The sequence below is a fragment of the Trachinotus anak genome, unplaced genomic scaffold (assembly GCF_046630095.1).
Source record: "Trachinotus anak isolate AG129_WGS33_773 ecotype Australia unplaced genomic scaffold, CSIRO_AGI_Tana_v1 ptg000032l, whole genome shotgun sequence".
In the NCBI taxonomy this organism is placed as follows: Eukaryota; Metazoa; Chordata; class Actinopteri; order Carangiformes; family Carangidae; genus Trachinotus; species Trachinotus anak.
The window spans coordinates 25,065,463-25,082,592 of record NW_027273883.1 but is presented as its reverse complement, the minus strand read 5'-3'; the positions used below and the strand labels follow the sequence as shown (position 1 = coordinate 25,082,592).

At 39.7% G+C, this 17,130-nt stretch overlaps 1 protein-coding gene across 1 annotated transcript in view; it reads left to right on the top strand.

Annotated features, from left to right (window-relative positions):
- The first annotated feature begins 2,886 nt into the window (after nt 1–2,886).
- Nucleotides 2,887–17,130, top strand: part of ncalda (neurocalcin delta a) — a 72,812-nt gene continuing 58,568 nt past the window's right edge. Inside the window, exons 1-2 of the mRNA XM_071468262.1 lie at nt 2,887–3,026; nt 5,576–5,703. The gene's annotated coding sequence lies outside the window, so the exon portion shown is untranslated. The remainder of the gene's footprint in view (nt 3,027–5,575; nt 5,704–17,130) is intronic.

Sequence of the window (17,130 nt, the reverse complement as noted above, 5' to 3'; positions counted from 1 at the left end):
TTGGCTTACAACATTTAAACACAAAGGTTAAAAACAGCATTCTTTATTACACTCTTTAGAATAATTACATGGATGTGTGGTCAAAATCAAATTAAAGGTTTAAGTATTTTTCAGTATGCTCTTGGTTATCTCTTAACCAGGAAGACTCAGGGAATGTTTAACATGCGGCACTCTGGTTTGGACCTTTTCTTGGCTCCGTGCCTCATGAGTGTAATTTGGATGAGTGCAGCTTGCTTGCCTTTGGGCTCATTAACAACAATATAAACAGTAATTACTGTGATCGCCTAATTAATTCATTTAAAAATGCTGCACGGCATAAAAGGCATGAGCAAATCTTTTCTGGAGATAACAATTTTACAAAATTATTGTTGGCATAATTAGCAATTTTATGTTCCAAAATACAAGTGAAATAATTAAAATTCTGTTTTGTCCCATTTCATACATGTACTGTTTTATTATTCAGATTCCTCATGCTTTTCTTTCCCTTTTCACTAAGCCTGCTTTCTGTGAGCTATCCGCCTCTGATCCCGTCTCTGTCTGCACAGCAGCTCTGCAGCCCTGATAAATGTAATCCTCCCCTCTGGACACATTCCTTTGTTTTTAGGCCATTTCCACGCTCTCCTCTGATCACCAGGCTTTACTTATTATAGAATTCTTTGCCTTCATTCAGTGGGTTTTGTTGGATTGAAGAATGGTCATTTGGGCCTCAACTGTCCATTAATTCTATCTACTTTATTGGGCAGTTAATTGTGATTAACAGCAATTAAGATTCAGCTGAACAAAGAATAGGTTTGTTTTGCTTCTGGACAATAGACACTATAAAATCATGAACTCTTTCAGTTTCATTTCTCCTACCACATCCACATCAAGATTTTCTCCAGAAACAACATTTCAATTAAGTATAACAATACACAGCATAGATCTGGTCCATGATAACGAGTTGCTATAGTTTCTATATGAAGGACAAGATCAGCTCTCCTCGAAATTAAATCCAAAAATGGAGCACAGCATATAAACATTTTGTGTCTGTATAAATCCCAGTGGCCTTTAATTGTATTATATCTTAATATATATTATTATAGCAAAATCTATTGTTTGAAATTCTAACTCCTCCAATGCTTTAATGGGGGAAATATGAATGCATAATATGAGAACTACAACGAGGGACAGAGTGGTTTATGGTACAGGCACGGTCCTCTGACCCTTCAAAACCCCAATTAGTATTCCTGCTGAATTTATTACCACGCCAGGCCTCACTTCTTGTTTATTACGTCTCTACTCATTAAAATGAGAGTAGATTTACGGACAGATCTGACTGATGCATGACTGAGGGGGAAAAACACACTACATCAGAATGGGGACAAATCTGTATTTGATCCAGTGCAGTGTGGTGGATGTTTTAGTTTTAAGTGCCAGAGATTAATGGTAAGGATAATTATTTAGATTAAAACAGAGGCAGAGGTTATATGGGGTAACAGTGACATATCAGCAATGTGTGCAAAATGCCTCTCATCCCCACACACACACACACACACATACACACACACACAAATACGGATGTACACAGTAAATGTTAAAATTATTCTTTTCTTGATGTATACACAATTTACTGACCTATATGGTCATGTGTAGCTAAAGTAGACTTTGACGCCCATTGGAGTAATTCTAATTCGCTGTATGTGGAGATAAATAGCTTATAAATAATGAATAGATAAATAAATACATAAATAAGCCTTTCAGCTGTTCAGCAGGATGTATGCAATATAAGAACATTTTCATTTTTGGCACCTGAACTTACAAGGCTGTGTGGAGCACAGCACTTGATCACCATCTGCTGGTCTTTACTATACACAGCTCCATGCTCTTGACTGACTGACTGATTGATTGATTCTTGTCACATTTTGCAGTAAAGCTCAGGAGCTTCTTTCCCAGAAGTCATCATGTGTTTGCATTATTAAGATAATGTATAGCTTGTCTAAAGCTGTTCTCTGACACTTCTCTGCACAGGTATGATACTAAGTACTACAACATACTATACAAAGTATTATCTTTGACTGCTCAACAAATCACTGACACTGACCCAGAGCCTCCCTGCCCTCTTTGGTTCTTGTGCTTGTTCCTGGTGGGCCGATCAGTAGTCCATCCATGCTTTGGAGAGGTTCCCAAATTGAAATATTTTCAATGCAAAGTAACAGTCAGAGACATTAATTGAACTCAGTGGTCATTTTTGAAAGTATCTGCTTTCAGTCATTGTCACTGACGGTCTCCTTGTGCCCACTGTTGATGTTCCCTGTGACTGGCACATCTCATGATGTTTGGCATTTTGAATATTTTCTTATGATTTTTAAGAATTTCCTCAAACCACATTACATTTATTTTCCATGCGTTTGCTTAATACAACATTAATTGTAGAATGTAAAGTTTCCTTAAAAATGGCAAACACAGGAAAAGCGTCATGACGACATCCAAAGAAAGGATAACTGTGTAAACAGAGGTGTTCGCCACACTGCCACACTGCCACACTGCCAGATTATGGCTTCAGGAAACGGCTCACCTGCCCTGGTTTTTCACTAGGCGGCGCCAGAGGCTCATTCACAACAAGTCACACTGTCCATTCGTTCTGAGTGGTTAGAGAGGAGGGAGAAGACAGAGGTCCCACTCTGCTCTTTTCTGGTTGCCACAAATGCAAACAAATATGGATGGAGAGTTAAAATATGGATGGAAATTTAAAATACAAAAAAAAAATACAAACAACAAGACTCTCTCGTGTCACAATTCAACAATTCTTTAAAAATATCTAAAGACAATATCCTTGCTTTGTCTGAGGGCGCATGCGTCAGACACAATTTTGCAGTCCGGAAGATGAGCCAGTGTTGCTCCGGTGCAGCGCATCTCATTTGAATGCAATCTTTGATGTAACTAACTACACACTGACACTTGTTGGGAATACATGTGTTCCCGCGTCTCTCAGTTTACCGATTTACCGGCAGATGAAGACACGTCCGATGACATTGTTAACTGAAGTGGTAAGTGTCCTGTTTGGGCCTAGCTGTTTATGGCATTTATAGCTCTTGTCCCTCTTGAAGACGCTTATTTAGACTCAGTATATAGCTGTGTCACGGTGTGATAAACTCTGCAGTCTATCCTTTTTACCCGGGTCATAATATGAGCAGTCTGATAAACATTACCTCCGCACACACTGTCGTTTCTAACACGTTTAGCTAGCCACTGCTGTCTGTGTTTGTGCTACAGGTTGAGTCAACACACAGTAAAGCGTGTGTAGCTTCGGCGCATCCAAAAGCAGTAGCATCTTAGCTTGCTATGCTAGTAGAGCTCAGTAGAAACAAACGTATCTTTGGCTCCGGTTGGATGCCACAGGCTTTTAATGCTCCGCGGGCTTTTCCTCCTCTGTCACGGTTGTGGTGGGGTTGCACTCTCATTGTTGTGTATTTACAATTGTAGTAAAGATGTCCTCAAGTTGTACTGTAGGCGGATACATACTGAAACTACTAAGATTTATTGGCGCAGAAAGTCGAGAGGGATTTAGGGAGAAGTGACGCTGTAGTTTTTTAAACACACGTTCAGCAGATCCCCTGCGGTGTATCTCACCACATAGAACCGTGTCTCAAATGATGTCGTATTTTGTTATTATGATGAACACACTTCTGTACTGGGAAATTAGTCCCCGCTTGCCTCGTCGTCTAACTTTCAGCAAGCAAATAATAAGGGGATGAAGCTTTTCCTCATCTTGCTGCAGAACAAGAATCCATATTTTTGACAAAGGTGGAGCCTGGTTGTATGCAGCCCCATTCCTCTCTGAGGGCTGAGGTCCCGCTGATTTGCTATTATAAATTACACAATCAAGTTTTTATAAGAATCAACTTCTATCATTAAAATGTATTGTATAGGTCACATTAAGTGGTGGTGGTCACTAGAGCTAGACAGATCAATCAGCCAGGCCAATATTCACCATTGGCTTTTTGTACATACACCAGTGTCATTGTATATGTCGCCAAATAAGTGAGAATTAACTGCAGTGCAGACGGGCCAAACCAGGTTTAAGGTCCTTTGAAAACAGTGTCCTCATTACATAGGTTGTTCAACAGCTTTGACATGTAGAGTTTTATAATGAAAGATGTTCTTGGTCTCAATTCTAAAACACAAATCTGTGTTTTGTAATAATAATGACAATAATGATAATAATACTGATAACAATTACTATCAGTAAGTATTTAATTATCAGTATTTCCCTCAAAGCTCCAGTACTGGACAGACTATATTAGACACCTGGTGTGACATATTGTTATATACTAGACAATGGATTTTTATATTAAGTTCAGTTTTTTTTTATTTCATTTTTGGCAACAATTATTTTAATTATTTATGCAGTAAACTCATTTTCAAAATGGTTGCAGATTGTTTTTCTGTAAAATCAAATAATGATTCCTACCATCAAAACAGCTCAAATGCTTATAGCTTACACCTCTGGTAGATGCAGGTTACAGTCCCCTGCTATAGCAAGTGAGAATATTTGCTTTGATACTGACTGCACCCGCATCTACAACAGGAGATTGGTAGTGTGGTTTAACACGTGTGGGTTAGTGAAGGTCTGTAGCTCATTTCCCCTCAATGGTGAGAAACATTTTTTTCTGCACATCTCTGTATGAATAGTGCCCTGAGATAAGTCAGGCTACATAAATAAAACTGGCTTAACTTGACTCTCTGGCAGTCTCTGTCAGTATGATTGTTATTTGTTTTATGTGTTGTTTAAGTATCAGGGGTGTTGGAGGTGTTGGCAGGTGCAGATCAATAAAAGGAAAGCAGTGGTAGCAGCCGCTTTCTGGATGTGCAAAGTAGATTTCTCACCTTATCTCCTGAGTTTATAACATGTACAGAGCAACAGATGAGCCGACATCTGGGGCAGGTTGCACATCATCAGATGGAGTGGTTTTCCTGACAGCTGCAGTCAGCATCAAAGACATCTCACTGCTGCTGTTGGGATGGCAGATTTGGTCAAAGGTTTTCTGTATGTAAAACTGAGCTGTAGATGAATGACACCTAGTTATGTACTTTTTGTTTGAGTATTTGTTCCTAAGTGAAGGTTCATGTTATATTTATGATATTTCTGACATTATCTTTTGAATTATCCCTTGTTAAATGTTTCTGCTTGTGCTTTTGATTTTTTTTTTTTTTTTTTTTTTTTTTTCATACCAGCCATGCTAAATAACGTCACAAATTGTGGAGTAGTCAGTGAGCGTCTGAGCAGCTGTAATACTGTGGCTGTGATAAGAGCCAGTTGCACAGTAACATCATCTGAGGCTTGCTGTGTGTCAGTGTTTGTTCTGACCCAATGTATGAACCGTGGGTCAGTGACTCTGAACAGCACAGTTCACACTCATCTGAACCTCAGTCACAACCCACTGACCTACTCATTAACGTGCGTGGATGTTTGTGCGCACACATTTAATACAAACACAAACATACACCAGAGTACATATTCACATGTCAAATTCAGGAACTCATTGGTTGTTTTACTGGTAAATTGGAAAGTATGTTTCTATACATTCTTCTTCAGGTGGTGTTAACTTTCAGTTAAGGTCATTGGTGGATAAGGAAGGACGCTATTAACCCAAACACCAGAGGGAGTAACCCAACAGTGTGAAACCGCTCACCTGGGCTGCAGGCGTCTACACGTTCCACCTGGTAAGTGACAGATAATGAATTCATTGTTGCCCACCTGATTTAGAGTAAGTATGTTTGTACTTAAAAGTTATTGTACATACGTGCAGGATGAGGACTTCGTGAGGACACGTGTTTAAATCCAATGCCAATGTGAAGACTGAATGAATTGGAAAATAAAAATATAACTTACCCAGAGCTCGTCTACGGATTAATAGATTATCAGACGTCTTCATAATTACACGTCAGACATGCTAACATCAGCTTCTAGTTCAGACAGACTGACGGTTATGTGTTGTCAAGCAAGAGAAAACAGTTCTGAAATGCGAAATGACAGAATTTTAATCATGTGATAAAACATGCGATTAATCGCGATTAAATCGTTTGACTGCCCCATTAAATGTTCCCATAATAGTACCAGTGAGTCTGCCCTCTGTTTTTATGCCCCTGAACTGTTCAACACACTGCCTCTGGATATTAGAATGGCAAGCTTGATGTGGATTTTTCAAAGAAAACTAAAGTCTCGTCTTCTTAATCTGGCTTTTAATTTGGAGTAATGTTATAGCTATAGTCTTTGAGTGTAAGCCATTGGTTTTCATATTTATTTATATATTTGTGTTCACTCTATCTTACTGTGTTTTACTGACTTTTTTATTTGTTTGTAACTTTCTGCCTTGCGATGTGAGCCACTTTGGGCTGCATGTTTGTATGAAAGGTGTGTTATAAATGAAGTTGAGTTGAGTTTGAATTGTTACATTGGTTGCACATACACTTCATTTCATCACATTGCTTTCTGTTAGTACACGCTTACCAGGGCATAGTGCATTTTTTTGTGTAAAAGCTTTCTGCAGTGCAGTGGTTAACACTGTGGTCCCAGAGTATTGGAACCTTGCCACAGTCAAAAAAACATGTAGTTCAGGTGAATTTCCCATAGATGTGAACGTGATGTCTGTTAAATGTCAGCCTCTTGCCCAACACATGCTGGGATAGGTTCTAGCCGCCTGTAACTCCAGTCAGGATAAACAGTTGAGAGAATGGACGGATGAATGGAGCATATAAGAATTCTTATTCACTGCTTATTGTAAATCTGTTGGACATTTCTGACATCTCTGACTATTGAGTGGCAAGACTCTGACATCAGTATTTCATTTATTTATTTGTTGTTGATCATGAGGTAGCTGTTGTTTAGGAAATAGGATTATTTAATCCCAGTACCAGTTCTAGTGGATGTTACAGTTTAGGAAAGGCTCTTATGTGGCTCTTATGTGGGTGTAATTTATATATTTATTCAGTGTATATAGATATTGACTCTTGTGCTGCAGTTAAATTTTTTCCAAGTGAGCTGAGTAACTAAAACTGTTCATTCTATGTTTTTCTAGCTAACTGGAAATGTGGAAGAGCATCTTACTCAGTCTTATTAGTCTCAGTGTGATAGGTGTTACATCCTAGTGTTACTGTCATGACACATGTTCTAATTATTGGCCTGGGGCCAGGAAGGGGCCCTGATCTCCATATTCTTGGTGAGGTTGACATCACTGGTCAGTTCAAGGGCTCTTGAATCACTTGTGGTCAGGCTCCAAGCCACTGTGTCATATATATTATGTCTGACAGACAAATTATCCCCAGTTATACTATAAAAGTATAACTAATTACAAAAATCTTGTGAAACAACAATTCATTATAAGTTACTGTGAGTGAATGGTAAAAACAAATGGCTGTAGTGAGCAGGATAAGAGCAGCAGACGTGTTCCCTGCAATGGTGCAATGAACGTGTAGGAATTTAGCCAGAGCTGACATCATGTCACCACTTGTGCGTTGGTTGTTTGGTTTTCTTTGGCTCTTTTTCCTTATCAAGCACAGACCCTGTGGGAAACGGTTTCTACTTTTGTCCTTCAGTTTTCCCATCATGGATAGTTAGAATTGTTGGCATTCCTCATTGAAACCAAGGACTCAGCGATACCACGGCTAGATGAACCCCCTGCACATAATAAGAATGTCGAACAAGTCAAATTACAGGCAGATATGTTTTTAGTTTGTTTGTTTTTACTTATTATTGGCAAGATCATTTTAAACATAAGACTTGAGAGTTTTAGAGAATTTGAAGGGGACGACATGTAAAACATCCCAGATCTTAACCCAGGACATCACATTTACACAGTCTGTGCCTTTAAAAAGGTGAAACTGAATTTCCAATATGTCCTGTGAAGAGGAAAAATAACCCTCTGAAATTCTAAATGTCAAGGCATGTCCTTCGTGAAATATCCTTGAAGCACCACTGTACAGACAAATATCACAGCATCTCCACTGTAGTGTACAGAGCTCTGCAGTGGTTCCCCTGTGCCCCTGCTCCACACACGTGTGGCTCAGTGGCTTAGACCAAACAGGATCATCAACTGTCAGCCTCGTGCTTCCCACAGACACAGCGGTGACAGCTTGAACAAGAGAACATGATGTGCTGCCCGCTGCCTTCAGGAGAAGGCCTGACACACTACGCCCCCTCACTCCATCCATTCATAGGAGGATCATTTGTGAATGTAGTGCTTGTGTTGCCTTGTGGCTCGCTCATCACTTCATATCATTTAGAAAATACCCCCCTGCTCAGTTCCACAAATTTAGATTTCTGACCCACAGAGAAGGCAGTAATCAGTAAACACAAATCAGAGTTTCAAAGTGCTGTCTGAGAAACCCATGGGTGTCATCACTGTCGCTGACATCCAGACCAGACTGTCACCCCCAGACCGGACTGTCACCCCTAAACTGCAACAAACAAGGGGAAAGCATCTAGTTATGTTGTGTCACTTTGTCATTGCTGGTGCTCTGCTGTGTAAAGTTGTATCATCACCCTGATCTTAAACAAAAATTTTTGACTATTACTTATAAGCCAGGGATGGAAACTAGCCAGTGGCTAAATCTGGTGCAGAACATCTCATCTTTTGCTGAGAAGTTTTTATATACTGTCCCTGACAAATACTTCAATAATTATATAACAGTAATATAAAATAAGAAATAGGACTGGTGTCAACTTGGTGCTCAAGATTTTGTCTTCAGTAATACATATTTGCCAGTTTTACTGTTCTATAAAGATGTCCCTTACAGATGGAATATACAAAAATGTATTGATTAAAAAAACACCATCTATTTTCAGCTTGAAGTGAAATGTAAAAATTCCCCTTATTGAACCAAACATGCAGAAAAAGTAAAGCAGGCTAAAGTATTAAAATCAACGAGTCACTCACTCTTCAGTCCCTTACACAGTGTGGCAGTAGCCACTAAGATGATACAGAGATGATTCTCTATGGTTTTAGTAGCAACTTAGCCTGTATAGCCTGAAAGTTTCCTTGAGCCAAGCACATGAAATTAGCTCATACATCTGCTTCTCTTTAAGTTAACTTTCCCAAAATTCATCATTGGGGGCCATGAATGCTGGATGTCTTTGCAGAGGATTGTCAGGGATGGATCAGAAAGATTCTTTTCCAGGTGTATTGTCAGAGAGGACATGAGGTGTGAATGAGAACTCATTGACAAATGCAGAAGGCAAGGTTGACTGGTGCAAGGTTGACATGTATTTCTATTTTTGTAGCTGTCCTACACAAGTTTAGGGGAAATGTATAGTTTCATTACTGGAATGACTTAAGTTTCATTTTGTGCACTTAGAATTACTCTGTGCAAGAATAAATAAAAAGAAGCACTTAATTCATTCATTTCTAAAAAATATACTCTGCGGTAGCCTGTTCCAGGCAATAAACAATTGTCCTTTTTGTTAATGGAATCCTAGCTTATGTTAAATAAATAAGATATACTTAAATACTTTGTAACAAGTGACAAAGTGTTAAATTTCAGGGAAAAACATTGTCAGTGTTTGGTTTGAAAGTGAGAGTAACTGCAGGTCGGTAAAGAGAACTGTGTGACAAGTTTTGAAAAGGGGAACTCTTTAGAGAAACGTGTGTTACTAACTGCAAAAAACTGTAATGAACTGTAGTTCATGTATCTTTTCATTATACAAAGCAAGCTATTGTAGAAGGAGAGGCAGAGTGTCAGAGTGAGCCTGCAGTCCATAGATGACTGACACCTGGCCTTGTGATTGGTCTTTGACCTCTGAGTCATCACAGTTATGTCTGATGTGTTAGATCATAACAATGGCTGTCATTAAATGTGCTGACAGATTGCTGCAGTCTGCAGCACTTAAGTCCACTCTGAAATGGATATACACATTTCCTTACTAGGCTGCACACTTATATAATCAAATATAATCAAAATCGCTATATGACCAAGTGCAATATCCAAATCACAGATGCTGCAAAAAAAACAAAAAACACAGGAGCTGTTAATTTTTTGATAAAGCTAAAATGTGTTGCAACATTATTGCACACTACAAATGTTGTGATGCTACAGAGACAACCCAGCCTACAAATCATATTCTCCAGACATAAGAGAACATGCTTGTTTGGAACAAGCCCCAACAAAAGTCTCATCACCATCATTGAAATTTTTTTTTTTTTCAGTGAAAATGAAATGGAAAAAACAAATCTTTCTTACTGAAATTTGTACTCCTATTGCAATTGCAATATCTGCCAAAATGATCACAATATGATTTTTCTTGCATTTCATGCAGCGCTAGTTTCTTTTTTTTTTTTTTTTTAAAGGAGACCACAGGGAGAAATGAAAGTCAGCCGCTGATTGTGAGTGTTATCACTAGTCTGTTTGTCTTTGAGATATGATACGACAGTTTACAGTTGAGTCTCGTTGGCAGTAACAGTAACAAATTACTGCTAATTAAATTGTCTGGACAGTGGAGTGAAGCTTCCTAACAGCTCTACATTATGTGGACTGTAGAATGTGCTGAGGATCCACATGGTTTTGCCTTGTAGATCTTAGTTTTACACTCATTTAGCATTTGATCAAGTTTATTTTGATCAACACTGCGTCCATCACCGCACCCCTCTGTTGGTGTGCCTAGAAAACCACATCCTTCTGTGGTCATTCAAATGTCAGCTGTGCATTCAACTCTGTGTGTCTGTCTGTACATGTTTATCTGTCCATCTGTTTGTCTGGCACAACTTTCCTCTATTATGGTCAAATAGAAACACAGAGACCAACTGCCAATGTTTAATATTTTGGTGATGGCTTCATGGCCTGATGCTAAATAAAACCACATTTCTGTTTCCTCATACACATTGAGAGGTGATTTGAGCGGAGCTGGTGCTGTATTATACATACAGTGTATGAAGAAGTCAAGGTCTGAAGAAAACTGACCAACATTGCAGACCAGAGAAACTCTTTGGGTCACTGAGATCACACAGTAACTCCTGAACCAGCTCTTTTCACAGATTAAGACTGTGAGTTGCAATTTAAAGCCTCAAAAAGCTAGTAAGTGGACCTGTTGAGTTTATATTATTTTGTCACACAACTTTGATATTTCCTGTGGCATTTCCCCTCAGCTCTTCAGAGCTCTTTGTTTTGGTTCTGCAACTTAACTGTTTTGGTTCACTCTCACTGTATTGCAGCTGTTTTCAGGAAAAGATCTCGAAAAACCCACTGTACACAACCTGCTCAGCAACAGCCAGCAGACAGACACAGTTGGCAACAGGTCAGTGAACATTATTGAGCAGATAATCGCTAATCAGCCTAGTATGTCCATCAGGAAGCTGTGGAAAGCAATGTAGAGACATATTAGACACACATTTATCAGGTGGACAGAAATACATCTTCAAATGAATACAAATGTTGCTCCATGTGTGCTAGATGTGGACATAGGCAACTGTTTGCTTAGAAATTTGGGGTCAGACATTCACACCCACTTCACACTATGATTGTGCAGCTGTGTAGATGTGAGAAACGAGCCGAGGATTGAACTTCTGAACTCCTCACTCTCCTTTTCCATTTGCTACACAACGATTTCACATCACTTTTAATGTAAACAACTGAGTGCAACACCATGAAGAGACTGGAGAGACTGACTGCAAATACACAGTTATAAAGAATATCATGTCTCCCCCCTCTCCATGACTGCTGGCTTTTCACTCCACCTTCCAAGATCTTACAAAGAAATCACATTTGGGGCCAGTTAATACAACAAGCAAGCTGCAGCTTGTAACTTGAAAGGCATTTTCTCTCACATAAATTTTGACACATTTTGGTAATCGAAAGAAAAACCATACTTGTGGTCCATGCTTGTGCATGCAAGAGGACTGTAGATCTCAGAAATGTATCTGCCATTTGTAAGCGACAATCATTTGTGAAACAGGACGTGAGCACCATTTTCGATCTGCGTGTAAGCTGTGCAGGCAAATGCCCTTTATGAAACAGGGCCCAGTAGCCCAAAGATACACTATGCATATGCTCAGAAGCAAAGCAAATGACCCCATTCCTAAATGCAAATAGGCCCACTGAATTCTCTTTGGTAGTCACTTCTGTCAACATCATCCAGGTGCTCAAAGTCAGTGTGGAGCATCTACCCCAGTGGGCAACATACCACAGTGCATCCATGTATGAACTGTCTTAATGGGCAGCAGCTGCGGCATTTCACAGTGATCTCTGTCTATCATTGTGCCACTCCTTATGTGGCTTCAAACATGTCTACAGCACAGTTTGACTGTCATACAAAAAAGATGAATGTTTAGCCATAGACTTTCATTTTGCACTTTTGCTGTTGTGTGTGTCCGCGCTGGGGCTACATTAGGAGGATCCAGCCTCATCTCCCTGTCCAGATAGTTATCAGACTTTGTTCCCACTTGACATGAAACAATCCTCTACTATAAAATTTTCTTCCATATTTTTGGCTGGACTGCAACAGCCCTATAAACACAAATGTGAGTGAGTTACATCACTGGTCAGCCAAATGTTAGGTGACTGAATCATGAAGTTACGCCAATGGTAACTGAGGGTTGGCTGTGTGCCGTGTGAGAGACTAAAAGATATTCTGTTGCTTCTGTGTTTTGTGATTTTGTCAAATTACATCATGGTTATAAAATCAGGATTTTGGCTTGGAAGTGACTGTTGGTTAACGTGTAGTGTTAATGGGCTGTGTCCCAGTCACTTTCATACTTGACCTGTTGTCTGACAACAGAAACGGAAAAACATGCAAATGAGAACAGATTTATTTTAAATTATTAATATTAATAATATTGAAATGCTGTATATAACAGAGCTGGAGATTAGGAGGCAAACCAAGTTAAACCAGGGGACACTAGGCAGACTGACGATGAGCAGCAATGATGTCAGCTGTTTAGAGAGGTTCCTCATCAGTAACGTCTTCAATCATTGACCGTATGCGGTCCAGCCATGTGGCCCAGTCTTGTTCTTCATAATAAATGTCATTGTCTGAATAAATCAGGATGTATAATGTGTCTGATCTGCACATAGGATGGTCGGATAGCATCGGAAAAAACTGTCGATCCGACGTTCACACACCATGATTGGGAAACTGCACAGAGATGAGAGAGGAGCCATTGTACTTCTCTCTCTAGCTCTATTTTTAACTTTGTTACACATCTATTTCTGTCACTTTTAATGTGAACAGCCAAGTGCAACACCATGAGTGTCTTCCTGGAAGAACAGTTGTTTTCATGTTCCCCCTGCATGGCTACGTTCGCACTAACACGTTTTCAACTTAAAACAGCATTTTAAAACAAAATATCCACATCAAAAATAGTCTCCGTCCATAATAACACACCTGAAAATGCTTATCTCATGTTTACGAACACTGGGCACGTGTGTGTAAGCAGGAAGCAGATTGTCTACTCTACGAACGAGGAACAACAAAGGCAGTGGTAGCAAAAACGACAAGGCCAGCAACACTTTTAGTTCCTTATCCATGTTGAATTCAACCCTGGTATTCATGTCTGATTAGACCAATCAGAGAGTGGCCGTGGGTGTCTCCCTCATCGTCTCCAAAGGTTTCCGTTTCCGCCCGTCCAGATTGCAACGCTACCCTGGAGTTATCAAACTAAAACACCATCAGTAGCGTCTCTGAAGGTCTCTGTTTAAGGGCTGGAAAAGCAGCAATAAACGTAGCAAAAAGAGATGTATTTTACAGTGAAAATGTGTTCGTGTGGATGTAGCCTGAGACTTGTGGCTCTTCATTCCACTTCTCAGTGCTACCACCAACGAGTTCAATGAAGGCTTTGAACAAGCAAATGAAGACCTACATTTTGTATTTGTCTTTGTAAAGGCAGCTTCGGAACTAAAGATCGAAGGAGTCACACACAGTCACAGTGGTTGTTTTTACTTGTTGTTGCTTACATCAAATGTGTGTGTGTGTGTAATCTTGAACAACAGCTGCTAAACTTGACTCTGAGTTCTCAGGGCTGTATGTAGACTGAAATAGATGAATGCAAAGTGACACAGAAACAGTATGCACAAGATACGCCAATGTACTACAAATATAAACATAGGTGAAACCAAACAAAGACATACAGTACCGCAGGCAGGCAGATAGTCAGACAGATACTAACAGGTATGCATTTTTAATCTGAAGTGCTAAAAAGATTTATGCACTATGACACCCTTAAACCACACACTCCATTACCTCACCAGTTACACAGTGACACCCCTCCACCAAGGCCAGACAGATTGTCAGAAGTGGTGGCATCACTCACTGCGGGTTGTGTTGGAAGAGCTGAGAGGAGTTGCTGAGCTTCACTGACAGGTTTGGCTTCACACCCTGCCTGGCCAAGAGTCCACAGGGATGCCCTGAATTAGCACAGGGCTTTCCCACTATGTGAGGATGCTGTGGCGGCTGGAACACCTGTCACTGTCAGACAAGTGTGAAAATCTGCATATACAACTGACCTCACAGGGATTTTGAGGCACATAGAATACCGAATACTTCAACCCTGTTAGTATGAACTCCCAGTGGGTCATCAGTACGTTTACTTTTGTGAGATTTCTAGCATAAGCAGTTCATTGTTGCAAGTGTGAAAATGTGGGCATAGAAAAGACACATCAGCATGAAGCACAAACGATATGGAGAGAACTACTCCCAAGAGTAGTGACAAATGTGTCTTTTATGATCCACCAAAAAAAAAACAAGAATTGTTAATGTGTATGACAATTTGCGATTAAGTTCGTAAATTTTTTGTACACCCCTAAAACCAGCACAAAATTTGGGAGCACCACTTAAATCGACATGAAACACAACACATTATTTTTTTTTTCCATCTTAACTGCATTAGTGATACATGCTTTGGTAATAAATTGACAATTTACAGAAATAACAATGTGTTGTTTTAATTTCATTTAAAGGAAAGTCACAAGTAGTGGTGTAAGACACCCAAACATAGACATCCAATAATACATTTAAAAATGGCAGCTGCTCCTTTGTGGTGTGATGAATTGTGTTGAATTTTATTGTCATTTCAGGCTCTTCTGCCTTCAAGATGCTGCTAGCAGAGGAGCTGCAGTTCCATCAGTGCATCTGTCCATGCAGAGTTTATGCTGTTGTACTTTACAAGTGTTTTGTGCTTAAAGTTTATGGTCAAGTCATCGTACTCGGATGCGCCCTGCAAATGTCGGGCTACACCAAGAGCAGCACATACGATAAACAGCATACCTTTCTTTGCAATGTCTCAGCCACATAAACTGTGTGAGCCATTCCTTTTGGAAAGAGTAGGGCTTTTTCATTTGTGGCACTGGAACATTTGAGCGATCTGTGTTTTATTATTTTGTTTTATTATTTGCAAGTTGCACTGGTGCTCCTAGTTAAAAAAAATTAGTAGCACTGTGTCCAAAAGTGGTCGCAGTCTGGAGTCCTGAAATGCATTTGTGAACATCATGATTCATTCACACTTTATCTTGTTCACCATGAAACCTGCACATAAAATACCACTGAGGCTAATTTCTCTCCATAAAATAACAATGTGTCAGAAAAAGTTGCATTCAAGCTGGTGCAGACAGCCTGAGTAATTTTTTTTTTAGATAAAGAGAAATGAAAAAAATCTACTTATATAAATGAATTAGTTTTATTTAAACCCTTTGAGAGACTCACTTTTTATTTGGAAGTGGGGTTTATATCACAGAGGTGAAAATCTTCCACAAGCCCTCTGCTGTAAAACAGAATAAATGAAATTCTGCCAGAACACAATGTACTGGATATTACACATAACTTTAATCTTCTGAAAATTACTTATTTAAAAATTTATTTTAATAAATTAAATTACTAATTTAGATGAGAACCTGTTCCCTCCACAAAATGTTAGGCCTTCACCCTTCTGTTTTTAATTATTCTGATATGCAGTCTGTTATGTCGAAACTTTTTACACTTTTTCATGAATGCAGGTGAATATACACAACTAAATGCACACGTCCACACTCAAACGTACACGCACACACGAGTTGGGCCCACATTATCTTTATGTAATGTTCCAGTTTGCCGCCCAGTGTGCAGTGGAGGAGAGGCGGGATGAAAGCTTCTCGGAACGACAGTTATATGAGAGAGGAAAGGTAATGAGTGGGCTGGAAACCGTGACAGCTGGTCAGCCGCAAGTAGGGGAGTGCGAGAGAAAGAGTGAATAAGAGGAGGGGTTACATGTGGGAGTATACCACAGCGAATATGGTAGGACGACGACTCGTTGCAGCCGCAGCCCAGTTTTATTGAGCAGATGAGCAAATGAGTGAGCAAGCGTGTCTCGTCCAGACACCCACACTGCCTGGGCTGGTGTCCTAGGAGATTAGCAATGCATTGTTACATCGTCCTCTGTTTTTCTCCCTGTGCGTTATGTCGTTTTTAATACCTGATGCCATTTCATCCATCCATTTACATCCATCCAGGACATTTTTATATTGGCACTGTGAACATTTTTCAGCCATTCCCATGTGACAAGTAGACCCATACCATAGCTTTTATAGCTGCACATTGTACTCCAGATTAATTTAATGAACTCAGCACATGTCAGGATGCAGGGCCACTTATTGTATATCACCAAATAGGTGACTAAAGACATCAGTAATGGATGAAAGAGAGAGAGAATACTGTTTAATGAAAAAAAAAGATATTATGAAAAAGGAAAAAAGTTCAACTCTGCTCACAAGCCGCTCATGTGTCAGCGCTCACATTTAGTATAACACCTCATTATGAGTTTTAGAGATGGAATATGTGAATATGTGGGTCAAGCGCTCTCAACACAATGGTGTGAAATATTTGTCCAAAACAGTGGCCAGTGTGGAACCCAGTCCTAGTCCTCCCCTATAGGCAGAGTGAGCGCCACCGGTAGCTGCATTGTTGGGCAGCAGTGATTTGGTTTTAGGGTGAACATTTTTCAATCAATTTTCACAAAGTGCACCACTTGTATTCTTCATTTTCATGTCGTTGGGATCGGGGTGTCGTACCACAACATGAGCTACAGTGATCAGAGTCTGTGCTGGTGCCATGTCACAAACACACAGTGAAAATGTCAGTGTCAAGAGGATATACTGAGAGGGACCAACAGTAAAACCTTACGGTAGCAGGTCGTT